Source organism: Ursus arctos, unplaced genomic scaffold, assembly GCF_023065955.2.
Source record: "Ursus arctos isolate Adak ecotype North America unplaced genomic scaffold, UrsArc2.0 scaffold_6, whole genome shotgun sequence".
Classification (NCBI taxonomy): Eukaryota; Metazoa; Chordata; class Mammalia; order Carnivora; family Ursidae; genus Ursus; species Ursus arctos.
In genome coordinates, this window is record NW_026623078.1 from 4299912 (window position 1) to 4315458 (window position 15547).

The window sequence follows — 15547 nt, forward strand, 5'->3', positions numbered from 1 at the left end:
CGGCAATGTTGTTTCTTACACCTGGGTGTGTGGCATTTTGTTTACCTGGCTACCCCCACTTGGGATAGGTTTTCCACAGCAAGCACCTATTGTTCGTCGCAAGCCGTTTTTGCCCCAGGGGTCTCCGGGCTGTGTTCGTTGGGGTTGAACTCCTGCTAGCAAAAGCGCCGGGATGAGGGAAGGGTTCAGACTGTGCCTGGGCCCTGTGGTCTCTTCCAGGTCAGTGTATGGCATTTCCTTCCCCTTGCCACAGGCACCTGGGAGCATGTCTGCACGTGGAGAAAGACTTTCCCGTGGGAAGCCGGTTTTTGTCAAACGGGTCCCAGTGCTCTGCTCCTCTCTTTTCACTCCTGCTGCCAGAAGCCCAGGGAGGATGGAGGGCTTAGAACATGGCTGGGCACTGTGGTTTCTTCCAGAGAAGTGGAGGGCATTTGCTTTACCTTGCCACAACCACTTGTGAGAGGGTCTGCACCTCAGGAAAACTGTTTCCGTGGGAAGCCGGCTTTCTGCAAAGGGGTCTCAGGGCCGTGGGCCTCGGCTGTCCCTCCGGCTCCCCAAAGCACAGGGACGAGGTGAGGGGCTTACACCATGCCTGGGCAATGTTGTTTCTTACACCTGGGTGTGTGGCATTTTGTTTACCTGGCTACCCCCACTTGGGATAGGTTTTCCACAGCAAGCACCTATTGTTCGTCGGAAGCCGTTTTTGCCACAGGGGTCTCCGGGCTGTGTTCGTTGGGGTTGAACTCCTGCTAGCAAAACCGCCGGGATGAGGGAAGGGTTCAGACTGTGCCTGGGCCCTGTGGTCTCTTCCAGGTCAGTGTATGGCATTTCCTTCCCCTTGCACAGGCACCTGGGAGCATGTCTCCACGTGGAGAAAGACTTTCTGTGGGAAGCCGGTTTTTGTCAAACGGGTCCCAGTGCTCTGCTCCTCTCTTTTCACTCCTGCTGCCAGAAGCCCAGGGAGGATGGGAGGGCTTAGAACATGGCTGGGCACTGTGGTTTCTTCCAGAGAAGTGGAGGGCATTTGCTTTAGCTTGCCACAACCACTTGTGAGAGGGTCTGCACCTCAAGAAAACTGTTTCCGTGGGAAGCCGGCTTTTTGCAAAGAGGTCTCAGGGCCGTGGGCCTCGGCTGTCCCTCCGGCTCCCCAAAGCACAGGGACGAGGTGAGGGGCTTAGACCATGCCTGGGCAATGTTGTTTCTTACATCTGGGGTGTGGCATTTTGTTTACCTGGCTACCCCCACTTGGGATATGTTTTCCACAGCAAGCACCTATGGTTCGTAGGAAGCCGTTTTTGCCCCAGGGGTCTCCGGGCTGTGTTCGTTGGGGTTGAACTCCTGCTAGCAAAACCGCCGGGATGAGGGAAGGGTTCAGACTGTGCCTGGGCCCTGTGGTCTCTTCCAGGTCAGTGTATGGCATTTCCTTCCCCTTGCCACAGGCACCTGGGAGCATGTCTGCACGTGGAGAAAGACTTTCCCGTGGGAAGCCGGTTTTTGTCAAACGGGTCCCAGTGCTCTGCTCCTCTCTTTTCACTCCTGCTGCCAGAAGCCCAGGGAGGATGGGAGGGCTTAGAACATGGCTGGGCACTGTGGTTCCTTCCAGAGAAGTGGAGGGCATTTGCTTTACCTTGCCTCAACCACTTGTGAGAGGGTCTGCACCTCACGAAAACTGTTTCCGTGGGAAGCCGGCTTTTTGCAAAGGGGTCTCAGGGCCGTGGGCCTCGGCTGTCCCTCCGGCTCCCCAAAGCACAGGGACGAGGTGAGGGGCTTACATCATGCCTGGGCAATGTTGTTTCTTACACCTGGGTGTGTGGCATTTTGTTTAACTGGCTACCCCCACTTGGGATAGGTTTTCCATAGCAAGCACCTATTGTTCCTCGGAAGCCGTTTTTGCCCCAGGGGTCTCCGGGCTGTGTTCGTTGGGGTTGAACTCCTGCTAGCAAAACCGCCGGGATGAGGGAAGGGTTCAGACTGTGCCTGGGCCCTGTGGTCTCTTCCAGGTCAGTGTATGGCATTTCCTTCCCCTTGCCACAGGCACCTGGGAGCATGTCTGCACGTGGAGAAAGACTTTCCCGTGGGAAGCCGGTTTTTGTCAAACGGGTCCCAGTGCTCTGCTCCTCTCTTTTCACTCCTGCTGCCAGAAGCCCAGGGAGGATGGGAGGGCTTAGAACATGGCTGGGCACTGTGGTTTCTTCCAGAGAAGTGGAGGGCATTTGCTTTACCTTGCCACAACCACTTGTGAGAGGTTCTGCACCTCAGGAAAACTGTTTCCGTGGGAAGCCGGCTTGTTGCAAAGGGGTCTCAGGGCCGTGGGCCTCGGCTGTCCCTCCGGCTCCCCAAAGCACAGGGACGAGGTGAGGGCTTACACCATGCCTGGGCAATGTTGTTTCTTACACCTGGGTGTGTGGCATTTTGTTTACCTGGCTACCCCCACTTGGGATAGGTTTTCCACAGCAAGCACCTATTGTTCCTCGGAAGCCGTTTTTGCCCCAGGGGTCTCCGGGCTGTGTTCGTTGGGGTTGAACTCTTGCTAGCAAAACCGCCGGGATGAGGGAAGGGCTCAGACTGTGCCTGGGCCCTGTGGTCTCTTCCAGGTCAGTGTATGGCATTTCCTTCCCCTTGCCCCAGGCACCTGGGAGCATGTCTGCACGTGGAGAAACACTTTCCCGTGGGAAGCCGGTTTTTGTCAAACGGGTCCCAGTGCTCTGCTCCTCTCTTTTCACTCCTGCTGCCAGAAGCCCAGGGAGGATGGGAGGGCTTAGAACATGGCTGGGCACTGTGGTTTCTTCCAGAGAAGTGGAGGGCATTTGCTTTACCTTGCCACAACCACTTGTGAGAGGGTCTGCACCTCAGGAAAACTGTTTCCGTGGGAAGCCGGCTTTTTGCAAAGGGGTCTCAGGGCCGTGGGCCTCGGGTGTCCCTCCAGCTCCCCAAAGAACAGGGACGAGGTGATGGGCTTAGACCCTGCCTGAGCAATGTTGTTTCTTACACCTGGGTGTGTGGCATTTTGTTGAGCTGGCTACCCCCACTTGGGATAGGTTTTCCACAGCAAGAGCTTATTGCTCGTCGGAAGCCGTTTTTGCCCCAGGGGGTGTCCGGGCTGGGTTCGTTCGGGTTGAAGTCCTGCTGCAAAACCGCCGGGATGAGGGAACTGGTCAGACGGTGCCTGGGCACTGTGGTCTCTTACCCGACCCGTACCCTTACTGGAACCCAAACCCTATTCCCTGACCCAGATCCTGAGCCAGATCCTGACCATTTCCCTGACCCTAACCCGAACCCTAACCCTACCCTAATCCTAACCCTTACCCTAACCCTTACTCGAACCTTAACCCGAACCGTAACCTGAACCCTAACCCTAACCCTAACCCTAAACCTCAGCCTAACACAAACCTGAACCCGAACCCTAACCGTACCCTACGCGAACCAGAACCCTAACACGAACCCTAACCCTAAACCGAACCCTAACCCTAACCAGAACCCTAGCCCTACCCCGAACCCTAACACTAATCCTAACCCTAACCCGAAACGTAACCCTAACCCTTACCCTAACCCGAACCCTAACCTTAACATGAACCTGAACCCGAAACCTAACCCTAACCCTAACCCTATCACGAAAACTAACCCTAACCCTAAACCTAACCCTAACCCTAACATGAACCCTAACCCTAACCTTAACCCTAAACCAAACCCTAACCGTAACCCTAACCCTAACCCTAACGCTAACCAGAACCCTAACCATAACCCTAACCCTAACCTTAAACCTAACCCGAACACTAACCCTGACGTGAACTTGAACCCGAAACCTAACAAGAACCCGAACCCCGAACACGAACCTCTAAGCGTAACCCTAACCCTAATCTTACCAGAACCCTAACCCTAACCCGAAAACTAACCCCAACCCTAACCCTAACCCGAACACTAGCCCTAACCCAAACCTTAACCCGAACCCTGATCCTAACCCGAAACCGAACCCTAACCCTAAACGTAACCCTAACCATAACCCTAACCCTCACCCGAAAACTAACCCGAACCCTAACCCTAACCCTAACCCTACCCGAACTCTAACCCTAAACCTAACCCTAACCGTAAACCTAACCCTAACCCGCAGCCAAACCCTAACCCTAACCCTACCCGAACCCTAATCCTAACCCTAACCCTATCCTCAGCCTAACCCGAACCCGAAACCTAACCGTAACCCTCACCCGAATCCTAACCCAAACCCTAACCCTAACCCTAACCCTAATATGAACCTGAACCCGAAACCTAACCCTAATCCTAACCCTAACACGAACACGAACACTAAACCTGACCCTAACCCTAACCCCAACGTGAACCCTAACCCTAACCCTAACCCTACTCGAACCCTAACCCTAAACCAAACCCTAACCCTAAACCTAAGCCGAACCCTAACCCTAAACCTCACCCTAATCCTAACCCAAACCCTAACCCTAACCCTAACCTTAACCCTAACCCTAACCTTTCCCTAACTTGAACACTAACCCTAACCCTAACCCTAACCCTAACCCTAACCAGAACCCGAACCCTAACCCTAACCCTAACCCGAACCCTACCCCGAACCCTAACCCTAACCCTAACCCTAACCCTAACCCTACCCGAACCCTAACCCTAACCCTAACCTGAACCAGAATCCGAATCCAAACCCTAACCGTAACCCTAACCCTAACCTGAACCCTAACCCTAACCCGAACCCGAACCCTAACCCGAAAGAGAACCCTAACCCAAAGCCTAACCCTAACCCTAACTCTAACCCTAACACTAACCCTAAGCCGAACCCTAACCCGAACCCGAACCCTAACCCTAACCCGAACCCTAACCCGAACCCGAACCCAAACCCTAACCCGAACCCTAACCCTAACCCTAACCTGAACCCGAACCCGAATCCAAACCCTAACCCTAACCAAAACCCTAACCCTAACCCTAACCCTAACACTCACCCTAAACTAACCCTAACCCTAACCCTAACCCTACCCTAACCCTAACCCTAACCCTAGCCCTAACCCTAACCCTACCCTAACCCTAACCCTGACCCTAACCCTAACACTAACCCTAACCCTAACCCGACCCTAACCCTAACCCTATCCCTAACCTGAACCCTAACCCTAACCTTAACCCGACCGGAAACCGAATCGTAACCCTAACCCTAACCGTAACCCTAACCCTAACCCTAACCCAAAACCTAACCCAAACCCAAACCCTAAACCTCACTCTAACCCTAACCCGAACCCTAACCCTAACACTAACCCTAACCCGAACCCGAACCCTAACCCTAACCCTAACCCTAACCCTAACCCTAACCTGAACCCTAACCCTAAACCGGACCCTAAACCTAACCCTAACCGTAACCCTAACCCTAAACCTAACCATAACCCGAACCCGAACCCTAACCCTACACAAACCCTAACCCTAACCCTAACCTGAACCCGAAACCGAATCCAAACCCTAACCCTAATTCAAACCCTAACCCGAACTCTAACCCTAACCCTAACCCTAAACCTAACCTTAACCTGAACCCTAAACCTAATCCGAACCCTAACCCTAACCCTAACCGTAACCCTAACCCTAACCCTAACCATAACCCGAACCCGAATCCTAACCCTACCCGAATCCTAACCCTAACCCTAACCTGAACCAGAATCCGAATCCAAACCCTAACCGTAACCCTAAGCCTAACCCTAACCCTTACACTAACCCTAACCCTAACCCGACACTAACCCTAACCCTATCCCTAACCTGAAACCTAACCCTAACCTTAACCCGACCCGAAACCGAATCGTAACCCTAACCCTAACCGTAACCCTAACCCTAACCCTAACCCAAAACCTAACCCAAACCCAAACCCTAAACCTCACTCTAACCCTAACCCGAACCCTAACGCTAACACTAACCCTAACCCTAACCCGAACCCTAACCCTAACCCTAACCCTAACCCAAACCCTAGCCCTAACGCGAATCCCTAACCCGAAGCCAAACCCGAACCCCTAACCCTAACCCGAACCCTAGACCTAACCCGAACCCGAATCCTAACCGGAACTCTAACCCTAACCCTAACCCTACCCGAAATATAACCGTAAACCTAACCCTAACCCAAAACCTAACCCTAACAGTAACCTTAACCCTAACCCGAACCCTAACCCTAACCTGCATCCTAAACCTAACCCTAACCCTAAACCAAACAGTACCCCTAACCCTAACCCTAACGCTAACCCGAACCCTAACCATAACCCTAACCCTAACCCTAACCTGAAACTGAACCCAATCCGAACCGGAACCCTAACCCGAACCCGAACCCTAACCTGAACCCTAACCCTAAACCGGACCCTAAACCTAACCCTAACCGTAACCCTAACCATAACCCGACCCCGAACCCTAACCCTACCCGAACCCTAACCCTAACCCTAACCTGAACCCGAACCCGAATCCAAACCCTAACCCTAACCCAAACCCTAACCCGAACTCTAACCCTAAACCTAACCCTAACCCGAACCTTAACCTGAACCCTAAACCTAATCCGAACCCTAACCCTAACCCTAACCGTAACCCTAACCCTAACCCTAACCATAACCCGAACCCGAACCCTAACCCTACCCGAATCCTAACCCTAACCCTAACCTGAACCAGAATCCGAATCCAAACCCTAACCGTAACCCTAACCCTAACCCTAACCCGCACTCTAACCCTAACCCGAACCCTAACCCTAACACTAACCGTAACCCTAAATCTAACCCTAACCTAACCCGTATCCAAACCCTAACCCTAACCCAAACCCTAACCCGAACCCTAACCCTAACCCTAACCCTAACCCTAACCATTATCCTAACCCTAACACTAACCCTACCCCTAACCCGACCCTAACCCTAACCCTATCCCTAACCTGAACCCTAACCCTAACCTTAACCCGACCCTAAACCGAATCGTAACCCTAACCCTAACCGTAACCCTAACCCTAACCCTAACCCTAACCCAAAACCTAACCCAAACCCAAACCCTAAACCTCACTCTAACCCTAACCCGAACCCTAACGCTAACACTAACCCTAACCCTAACCCGAACCCTAACCCTAACCCTAACCCTAACCCTAACCCTAACCCGAACTCTAACGCTACCCCGAAACCTAACCCTAGCCCGAAACCTAACCCTAATCCTAACCCAAACCCTAACCCTAACCCTAACCCTAACCCTAAACATAACCCTAACCTGAGCCCTAACCCTAACCCGACCCTAACCCTAACCCTATCCCTAACCTAAACCCTAACCCTAACCCTAACCCTAACACTAAACCTAACCCTAACCCGAAACCAAACCCTAAACCTCAATCTAACCCTAACCCGAACCCTAACCCTAACACTAACGCTAAGCCTAAACCGAACCCTAACCCTAACCCGAATCCTAACCCTAACTCGACCCTAACCCTAACCCTATCCCTAACCGGAAACCTAACCCTAACCCTAACCCTAACCCTAAACCTAACCCTAACCTGAACCCTAACCCGAACCCGAACCCTAGTCCTAATGCGAATCCCTAACCGGAAGCCAAACCCGAACCCTAACCATAAATCTAAGCCTAACCCTAACCTGAAACTGAACCCAATCCTGAACCCGAACCCTAACCCGAACACGAACCCTAACCTGAACCCTAACCCTAAACCGAACCCTAACCCTAACCCTAACCGTAACCCTAACCCTAACCCTAACCATAACCCGAACCCGAACTCTAACCCTACCCGAACCCTAACCCTAACCCTAACCTGAACCCGAAACCAAATCCAAACCCTAACCCTAACCCTAACCCGAACTCTAACCGTAACCCTAACCCTAACCCTAACCCGCACTCTAACCCTAACCCGAACCCTAACCCTAACACTAACCGTAACCCTAAATCTAACCCTAACCTAACCCGTATCCAAACCCTAACCCTAACCCAAACCCTAACCCGAACCCTAACCCTAACCCTAACCCTAACCCTAACCTGAACCCAAACCCGAATCCAAACCCTAACCCGAACCCAAACCGTAACCCGAACTCTAACCCTAACCCTAACCCTAACCCGAACCCGAACCCTAAATTGAACCCTAACCCTAACCCTAACCCTAACCCTAACCCTAACTGTAACCCTAACCCTAACCCTAACCATAACCCGAAACCGAACCCTATCCCTAACCCGAAACCTAACCCTAACCCGAACCCTCACCCTAACCCCTAACCCTAACCCTAACCCTAACCCGAACCCTAACCCGAACCCGAACCCTAACCCTAACCCGAACCTGAACCCTAACCCTAACCTGAACCCTAACCCTAACCCTAACCCTAAACCAAACAGTAACACTAACCCTAAACCTAACGCTAACCCGAACCCTAACCATAACCCTAACCCTAACCCTAACCGGAAACCGAACCCAATCCCAAACCCGAACCCTAACCCGAACCCGAACCTTAAACTGAACCCTAAACCTAACCCAAACCCTAACCCTAACCCTAACAGTAACCCTAACCCTAACCCTAACCATAACCCGAACCCGAACCCTCATCCTACCTGAACCCTAACCCTAACCCTAACCTGAACCCGAACCCGAATCCAAACCCTAACCCTAACCCAAACCCTAACCCGAACTCTAACCCTAACCCTAACCCTAACCCTAACCCTAATCCTAACCCGAACCCTAACCCGAACCCAATCCCTAACTCGAACCCGAACCTTAACCCGAACCCTAACCCTAACCCGAACCCGAACCCGAACCCTAACCCTAAACCTAACCCGAACCCGAACCCTAACCCTAAACCTAACCCGAACCCTAACCCTAACCCGAACCCGAACCCTAACCCGAAAACGAACCCTAACCCGAACCCGAACCTTAACCCGAACCCGAACCTGAACCCGAACCCTAACCCGAACCCGAACCCTAACCCGAACCCTTATCCTAACCCTAACCCGAACCCTAATCCGAACCTGAACCCGAACCCGAACCCTAATCCTAACCCGAACTCGAACCCGAACCCGAACCCGAATCCATACTCAAAAGCGAAACCAATCCCGAACCAGAACCCGAACCCGAACCCTAACCTCTAACCCAAACCCAAACCCGAATCCATAACTGAAAGCGAAACCGATAGCGAACCCGAACCGGAACCGAAACCGAACCCTACCCGAACCCGAACCCGAACCCGAACCTGAAACCTACCCGAACCAGAACCAGAACCAGAACCCAAACCCCGAACCCGAACCCGAACCCGAAAGCCATAATTGTTTGTGCCAATGTAAAGAAAATGCCATACGCTTATCTGTAAGAAACAACAGTGCCCTGGAACAGTCTGAGCCTTAATATCAGCACTGTGCTTTTGGGAGCGGGAGTTAAAGCGGAGGCAAACAGCACTAAGACACATTTGGCAAAAATCGCGTTCCAATGAATAATATTTTCTTCCCTTTCAAACCCAAACGTAAGTGGTTGTGGCCAGATAAATAAATGCCACACACTTATCTGTAAGAAACAACAGTGCCCAGGAACGGGTTTCTACGTGAAGAAAATATTTCTCGTTGGAACTCCGCTTTTTTACTTTACCTTCCACAACCCCTTGTGATAGGGTTTCCACGTTAAGAAAATAGTTTTCATTGGAAGCCGGTTTTTCCCAAATGTGTCTAAGTGCTGTATTCCTCGGGTTTCACTCATGCTACCAAAAGCACAGTGATGATGTTAGGGCTTAGACTGTTCCTGGGTAATGTTGTTTCTTACACATAAGGGTGTGGCATTTTCTTTACATTGCCACAACCACATATGATAGGGTTTCAACATGAACAAAATATTTTTCGTTGGAAGCGGTTTTTTGTCAAATGTGTCTCAATACGGTGTTGTTTGGGATTAACGAATGCTACCAAAATCACTATGATGATGTGAGGGCTCAGATCGATCCTGGAAACTTCTGTTTCTTACAGATAAGCGTATGGCATTTTCTTTACATTGGCACAAACAATTATGATAGAGTTTGCAAAAGAGAAAATATATTTCACTGAAAGGCGGTTTTTGCCAAATTTTCTCAGCTGTTTGCCTCGGTTTTAACTCATGATACCAAAAGAACAGTGATGATCTTAGGGCTCAGACCGTCCATGGACCTGTTATTTCTTACAAATAAGCATATGGCACATCCTTTACCTTGCCACAACAAATTAAGATAGAGTTTGCACATCAAGAAATATTGTTCATTTGAACCCGTTTCTGCCAAAGTTGTCTCAGTACTATGTCCTCAGCACTTGGGAGCATGTCTGCACGTGGAGAAAGACTTTTTCGTGGGAAGTCGGTTTTTGTCAAACGGGTCCCAGTGCTGTGCTCCTCCTTTCCACTCCTGCTGCCAGAAGCCCAGGGAGGATGGGAGGGCTTAGAACATGGCTGGGCACTTTGGTTTCTTCCAGAGTCGTGGATAGCATTTGCTTTACCTTGCCACAACCCCTTGTGAGAGGGTCTGCACCTCAGGAAAACTGTTTCCGTGGGAAGCCGGCTTTTGGCCAAACGTGTCTCAGGGCCGTGGGCCTCGGGTGTCCCTCCAGCTCCCCAAAGCACAGGGAAGAGGTGAGGGGCTTAGACCATGCCTGAGCAATGTTGTTTCTTACACCTGGGTGTGTGGCATTTTGTTTACCTGGCTACCCCACTTGGGATAGGTTTTCCACAGCAAGAGCATATTGCTCGTCGGAAGCCGTTTTGGCCCCAGGGGTCTAAGGGCTGGGTTCATTGGGGTACAACACCTGCTAGCAAAACCGACGGGATGAGGGAAGGGCTCAGACTGTGCCTGGGCCCTGTGGTCTCTTCCAGGTCAGTGTATGGCATTTCCTTCCCCTTGCCACAGGCACCTGGGAGCATGTCTGCACGTGGAGAAAGACTTTCCCGTGGGAAGCCGGTTTTTGTCAAACGGGTCCCAGTGCTCTGCTCCTCTCTTTTCACTCCTGCTGCCAGAAGCCCAGGGAGGATGGGAGGGCTTAGAACATGGCTGGGCACTGTGGTTTCTTCCAGAGAAGTGGAGGGCATTTGTTTTACCTTGCCACAACCTCTTGCGAGAGGGTCTGCACCTCAGGAAAACTGTTTCCGTGGGAAGCCGGCTTGTTGCAAAGGGGTCTCAGGGCCGTGGGCCTCGGCTGTCCCTCCGGCTCCCCAAAGCACAGGGACGAGGTGAGGGGCTTAGACCATGCCTGGGCAATGTTGTTACTTACACCTGGGTGTGTGGCATTTTGTTTACCTGGCTACCCCCACTTGGGATAGGTTTTCCACAGCAAGAGCATATTGCTCGTCTGAAGCCGTTTTGGCCCCAGGGGTCTCCAAGCTGTGTTCGTTGGGGTTGAACTCCTGCTAGCAAAACCTCCGGGAAGAGGGAAGGGTTCAGACTGTGCCTGGGCCCTGTGGTCTCTTCCAGGTCAGTGTATGGCATTTCCTTCACCTTCGCACAGGCACTTGGGAGCATGTCTGCACGTGGAGAAAGACTTTCCCGTGGGAAGCCGGGTTTTGTCAAACGGGTCCAAGTGCTGTGCTCCTCTCTTTGCACTCCGGCTGCCAGAAGCCCTGTGAGGATGGGAGGGCTTAGAACATGGCTGGGCACTGTGGTTTCTTCCAGAGACGTGGATGGCATTTGCTTTACCTTGCCACAACCAATTGTGAGAGGGTCTGCACATCAGGAAAACTGTTTCCGGGGAAACCGGCTTTTGGCCAAACGGATCTCAGGCCCGTGGGCCTCGGTTGTCCGTCCGGCTCCCCAAAGCACAGGGACGAGGTGAGGAGCTTAGACCACGCCTGCGCAATATTGTTTCTTACACCTGGGTGTGTGCCATTTGTTTACATGGCTACCCCCACTTGGGATAGGTATTCCACAGCAAGAGCATAATGCTCGTCTGAAGCCGTTTTTGCCCCAGGGGTCTCCGGGCTGTGTTCGTTGGGGTTGAACTCCTGCTAGCAAAACCGCCGGGATGAGGGAAGGGCTCAGACTGTGCCTGGGTCCTGTGGTCTCTTCCAGGTCAGTGTATGGCATTTCCTTCCCCTTGCCCCAGGCACCTGGGAGCATGTCTGCACGTGGAGAAACTTTCCCGTGGGAAGCCGGTTTCTGTCAAACGGGTCCCAGTGCTGTGCTCCTCTCTTTTCACTCCTGCTACCAGAAGCCCAGTGAGTATGGGAGGGTTTAGAACATGGCTGGGCACTGTGGTTTCTTCCAGAGAAGTGGATGGCATTTGCTTTACCTTGCCACAACCACTTGTGAGAGGGTCTGCACCTCAGGAAAACTGTTTCCGTGGGAAGCCGGCTTTTGGCCAAACGGGTCTCAGGGCCGTGGGCCTCGGCTGTCCCTCCGGCTCCCCAAAGCACAGGGACGAGGTGAGGGGCTTAGACCATGCCTGGGCAATGTTGTTTCTTACACCTGGGTGTGTTGCATTTTGTTTACCTGGCTACCCCCACTTGGGATAGGTTTTCCACAGCAAGAGCATATTGCTCGTCGGAAGCCGTTTTTGCCCCACGGGGTGTCCGGGCAGTTTTCATTGGGGTTGAACTCCTGCTAGCAAAATCGCCGGGATGAGGGAAGGGCTCAGACTGTGCCTGGGCCCTGTGGTCTCTTACAGGTCAGTGTATGGCATTTCCTTCCCCTTGCCACAGGCACCTTGGGAGCATGTCTGCACGTGGAGAAAGACTTTCCCGTGTTAAGCCGGTTTTTGTCAAACGGGTCCCAGTGCTCTGCTCCTCTCTTTTCACTCCGGGTGCAAGAAGCCCAGTGAGGATGTGGAGGCGTAGAACATGGCTGGGCACTTTTTTAACTTACAGAGACATGGATGGCATTTGCTTTACCTTCCAAAACCACTTGAGAGAGGGTCTGCACCTCAGGAAAACTGTTTCCCTTGGAAGACGGCTTTTGGCGAAAAGGGTCTCAAGCCCGTGGGCCTCGGGTGTCCCTCTGGCTCCCCAAAGCACAGGGACGAGGTGAGGGTCTTAGACCATGCTTGGGCAATGTTGTTTCTTACACCTGGGTGTGTGGCATTTTGTTTACCTGGCTACCCCAATTTGCATAGGTATTCCACAGCAAGCATCTATTGTTCCTCAGCAGCCATTTTTGCCCCAGGGGTCTCAGGGCTGTGTTCCTTGCAGTTGAACTCCTGCTAACAAAACCGCAGGGATGCGGGAAGGGTTCAGACTGTGCCTGGGCCCTGTGGTCTCTTCCAGGTCAGTGTATGGCATTTCCTTCCCCTTACCACAGGCACCTGGGAGCATGTCTGCACGTGGACAAAGACTTTCCCGTGGGAAGCCGGGTTTTGTCAAACGGGTCCCAGTGCCCTGCTCCTCTCTTTTCACTCCTGCTGCCAGAAGCCCAGGGAGGATGGGAGGGCTTAGAACATGGCTGGGCACTGTGGTTTCTTCCAGAGAAGTGGAGGGCATTTGCTTTACCTTGCCACAACCACTTGTGAGAGGGTCTGCACCTCAGGAAAACTGTTTCCGTGGGAAGCCGGCTTTTTGCAAAGGGGTCTCAGGGCCGTGGGCCTCGGCTGTCCCTCCGGCTCCCCAAAGCACAGGGACGAGGTGAGGGGCTTACACCATGCCTGGGCAATGTGGTTTCTTACACCTGGGTGTGTGGCATTTTGTTTACCTGGCTACCCCCACTTGGGATAGGTTTTCCACAGCAAGCACCTATTGTTCGTCGGAAGCCGTTTTTGCCCCAGGGGTCTCCGGGCTGTGTTCGTTGGGGTTGAACTCCTGCTAGCAAAACCGCCGGGATGAGGGAAGGGTTCAGACTGTGCCTGGGCCCTGTGGTCTCTTCCAGGTCAGTGTATGGCATTTCCTTCCCCTTGCCACAGGCACCTGGGAGCATGTCTGCACGTGGAGAAAGACTTTCCCGTGGGAAGCCGGTTTTTGTCATACGGGTCCCAGTGCTCTGCTCCTCTCTTTTCACTCCTGCTGCCAGAAGCCCAGGGAGGATGGGAGGGCTTAGAACATGGCTGGGCACTGTGGTTTCTTCCAGAGAAGTGGAGGGCATTTGCTTTACCTTGCCACAACCACTTGTGAGAGGGTCTGCACCTCAGGAAAACTGTTTCCGTGGGAAGCCGGCTTTTTGCAAAGGGGTCTCAGGGCCGTGGGCCTCGGCTGTCCCTCCGGCTCCCCAAAGCACAGGGACGAGGTGAGGGGCTTAGACCATGCCTGGGCAATGTTGTTTCTTACACCTGGGTGTGTGGCATTTTGTTAAACTGGCTACCCCCACTTGGGATAGGTTTTCCACAGCAAGCACCTATTGTTCGTCGGAAGCCGTTTTTGCCCCAGGGGTCTCCAGGCTGTGTTCGTTGGGGTTGAACTCCTGCTAGCAAAACTGTCGGGATGAGGGAAGGGTTCAGACTGTGCCTGAGCCCTGTGGTCTCTTCCAGGTCAGTGTATGGCATTTCCTTCCCCTTGCCACAGGCACCTGGGAGCATGTCTGCACATGGAGAAAGACTTTCCCATGGGAAGCCGGTTTTTGTCAAACGGGTCCCAGTGCTCTGCTCCTCTCTTTTCACTCCTGCTGCCAGAAGCCCAGGGAGGATGGGAGGGCTTAGAACATGGCTGGGCACTGTGGTTTCTTCCAGAGAAGTGGAGGGCATTTGCTTTACCTTGCCACAACCACTTGTGAGAGGGTCTGCACCTCAGGAAAACTGTTTCCGTGGGAAGCCGGCTTTTTGCAAAGGGGTCTCAGGGCCGTGGGCCTCGGGTGTCCCTCCGGCTCCCCAAAGCACAGGGACGAGGTGAGGGGCTTACACCATGCCTGGGCAATGTTGTTTCTTACACCTGGGTGTGTGGCATTTTGTTTACCTGGCTACCCCCACTTGGGATAGGTTTTCCACAGCAAGCACCTATTGTTCGTCGCAAGCCGTTTTTGCCCCAGGGGTCTCCGGGCTGTGTTCGTTGGGGTTGAACTCCTGCTAGCAAAACCGCCGGGATGAGGGAAGGGTTCAGACTGTGCCTGGGCCCTGTGGTCTCTTCCAGGTCAGTGTATGGCATTTCCTTCCCCTTGCCCCAGGCACCTGGGAGCATGTCTGCACGTGGAGAAAGACTTTCCCGTGGGAAGCCGGTTTTTGTCAAACGGGTCCCAGTGCTCTGCTCCTCTCTTTTCACTCCTGCTGCCAGAAGCCCAGGGAGGATGGGAGGGCTTAGAACATGGCTGGGCACTGTGGTTTCTTCCAGAGAAGTGGAGGGCATTTGCTTTACCTTGCCACAACCACTTGTGAGAGGGTCTGCACCTCAGGAAAACTGTTTCCGTGGGAAGCCGGCTTTTTGCAAAGGGGTCTCAGGGCCGTGGGCCTCGGGTGTCCCTCCAGCTCCCCAAAGAACAGGGACGAGGTGAGGGGCTTAGACCCTGCCTGAGCAATGTTGTTTCTTACACCTGGGTGTGTGGCATTTTGTTGAGCTGGCTACCCCCACTTGGGATAGGTTTTCCACAGCAAGAGCTTATTGCTCGTCGGAAGCCGTTTTTGCCCCAGGGGGTGTCCGGGCTGGGTTCGTTCGGGTTGAAGTCCTGCTGCAAAACCGCCGGGATGAGGGAAGTGGTCAGAC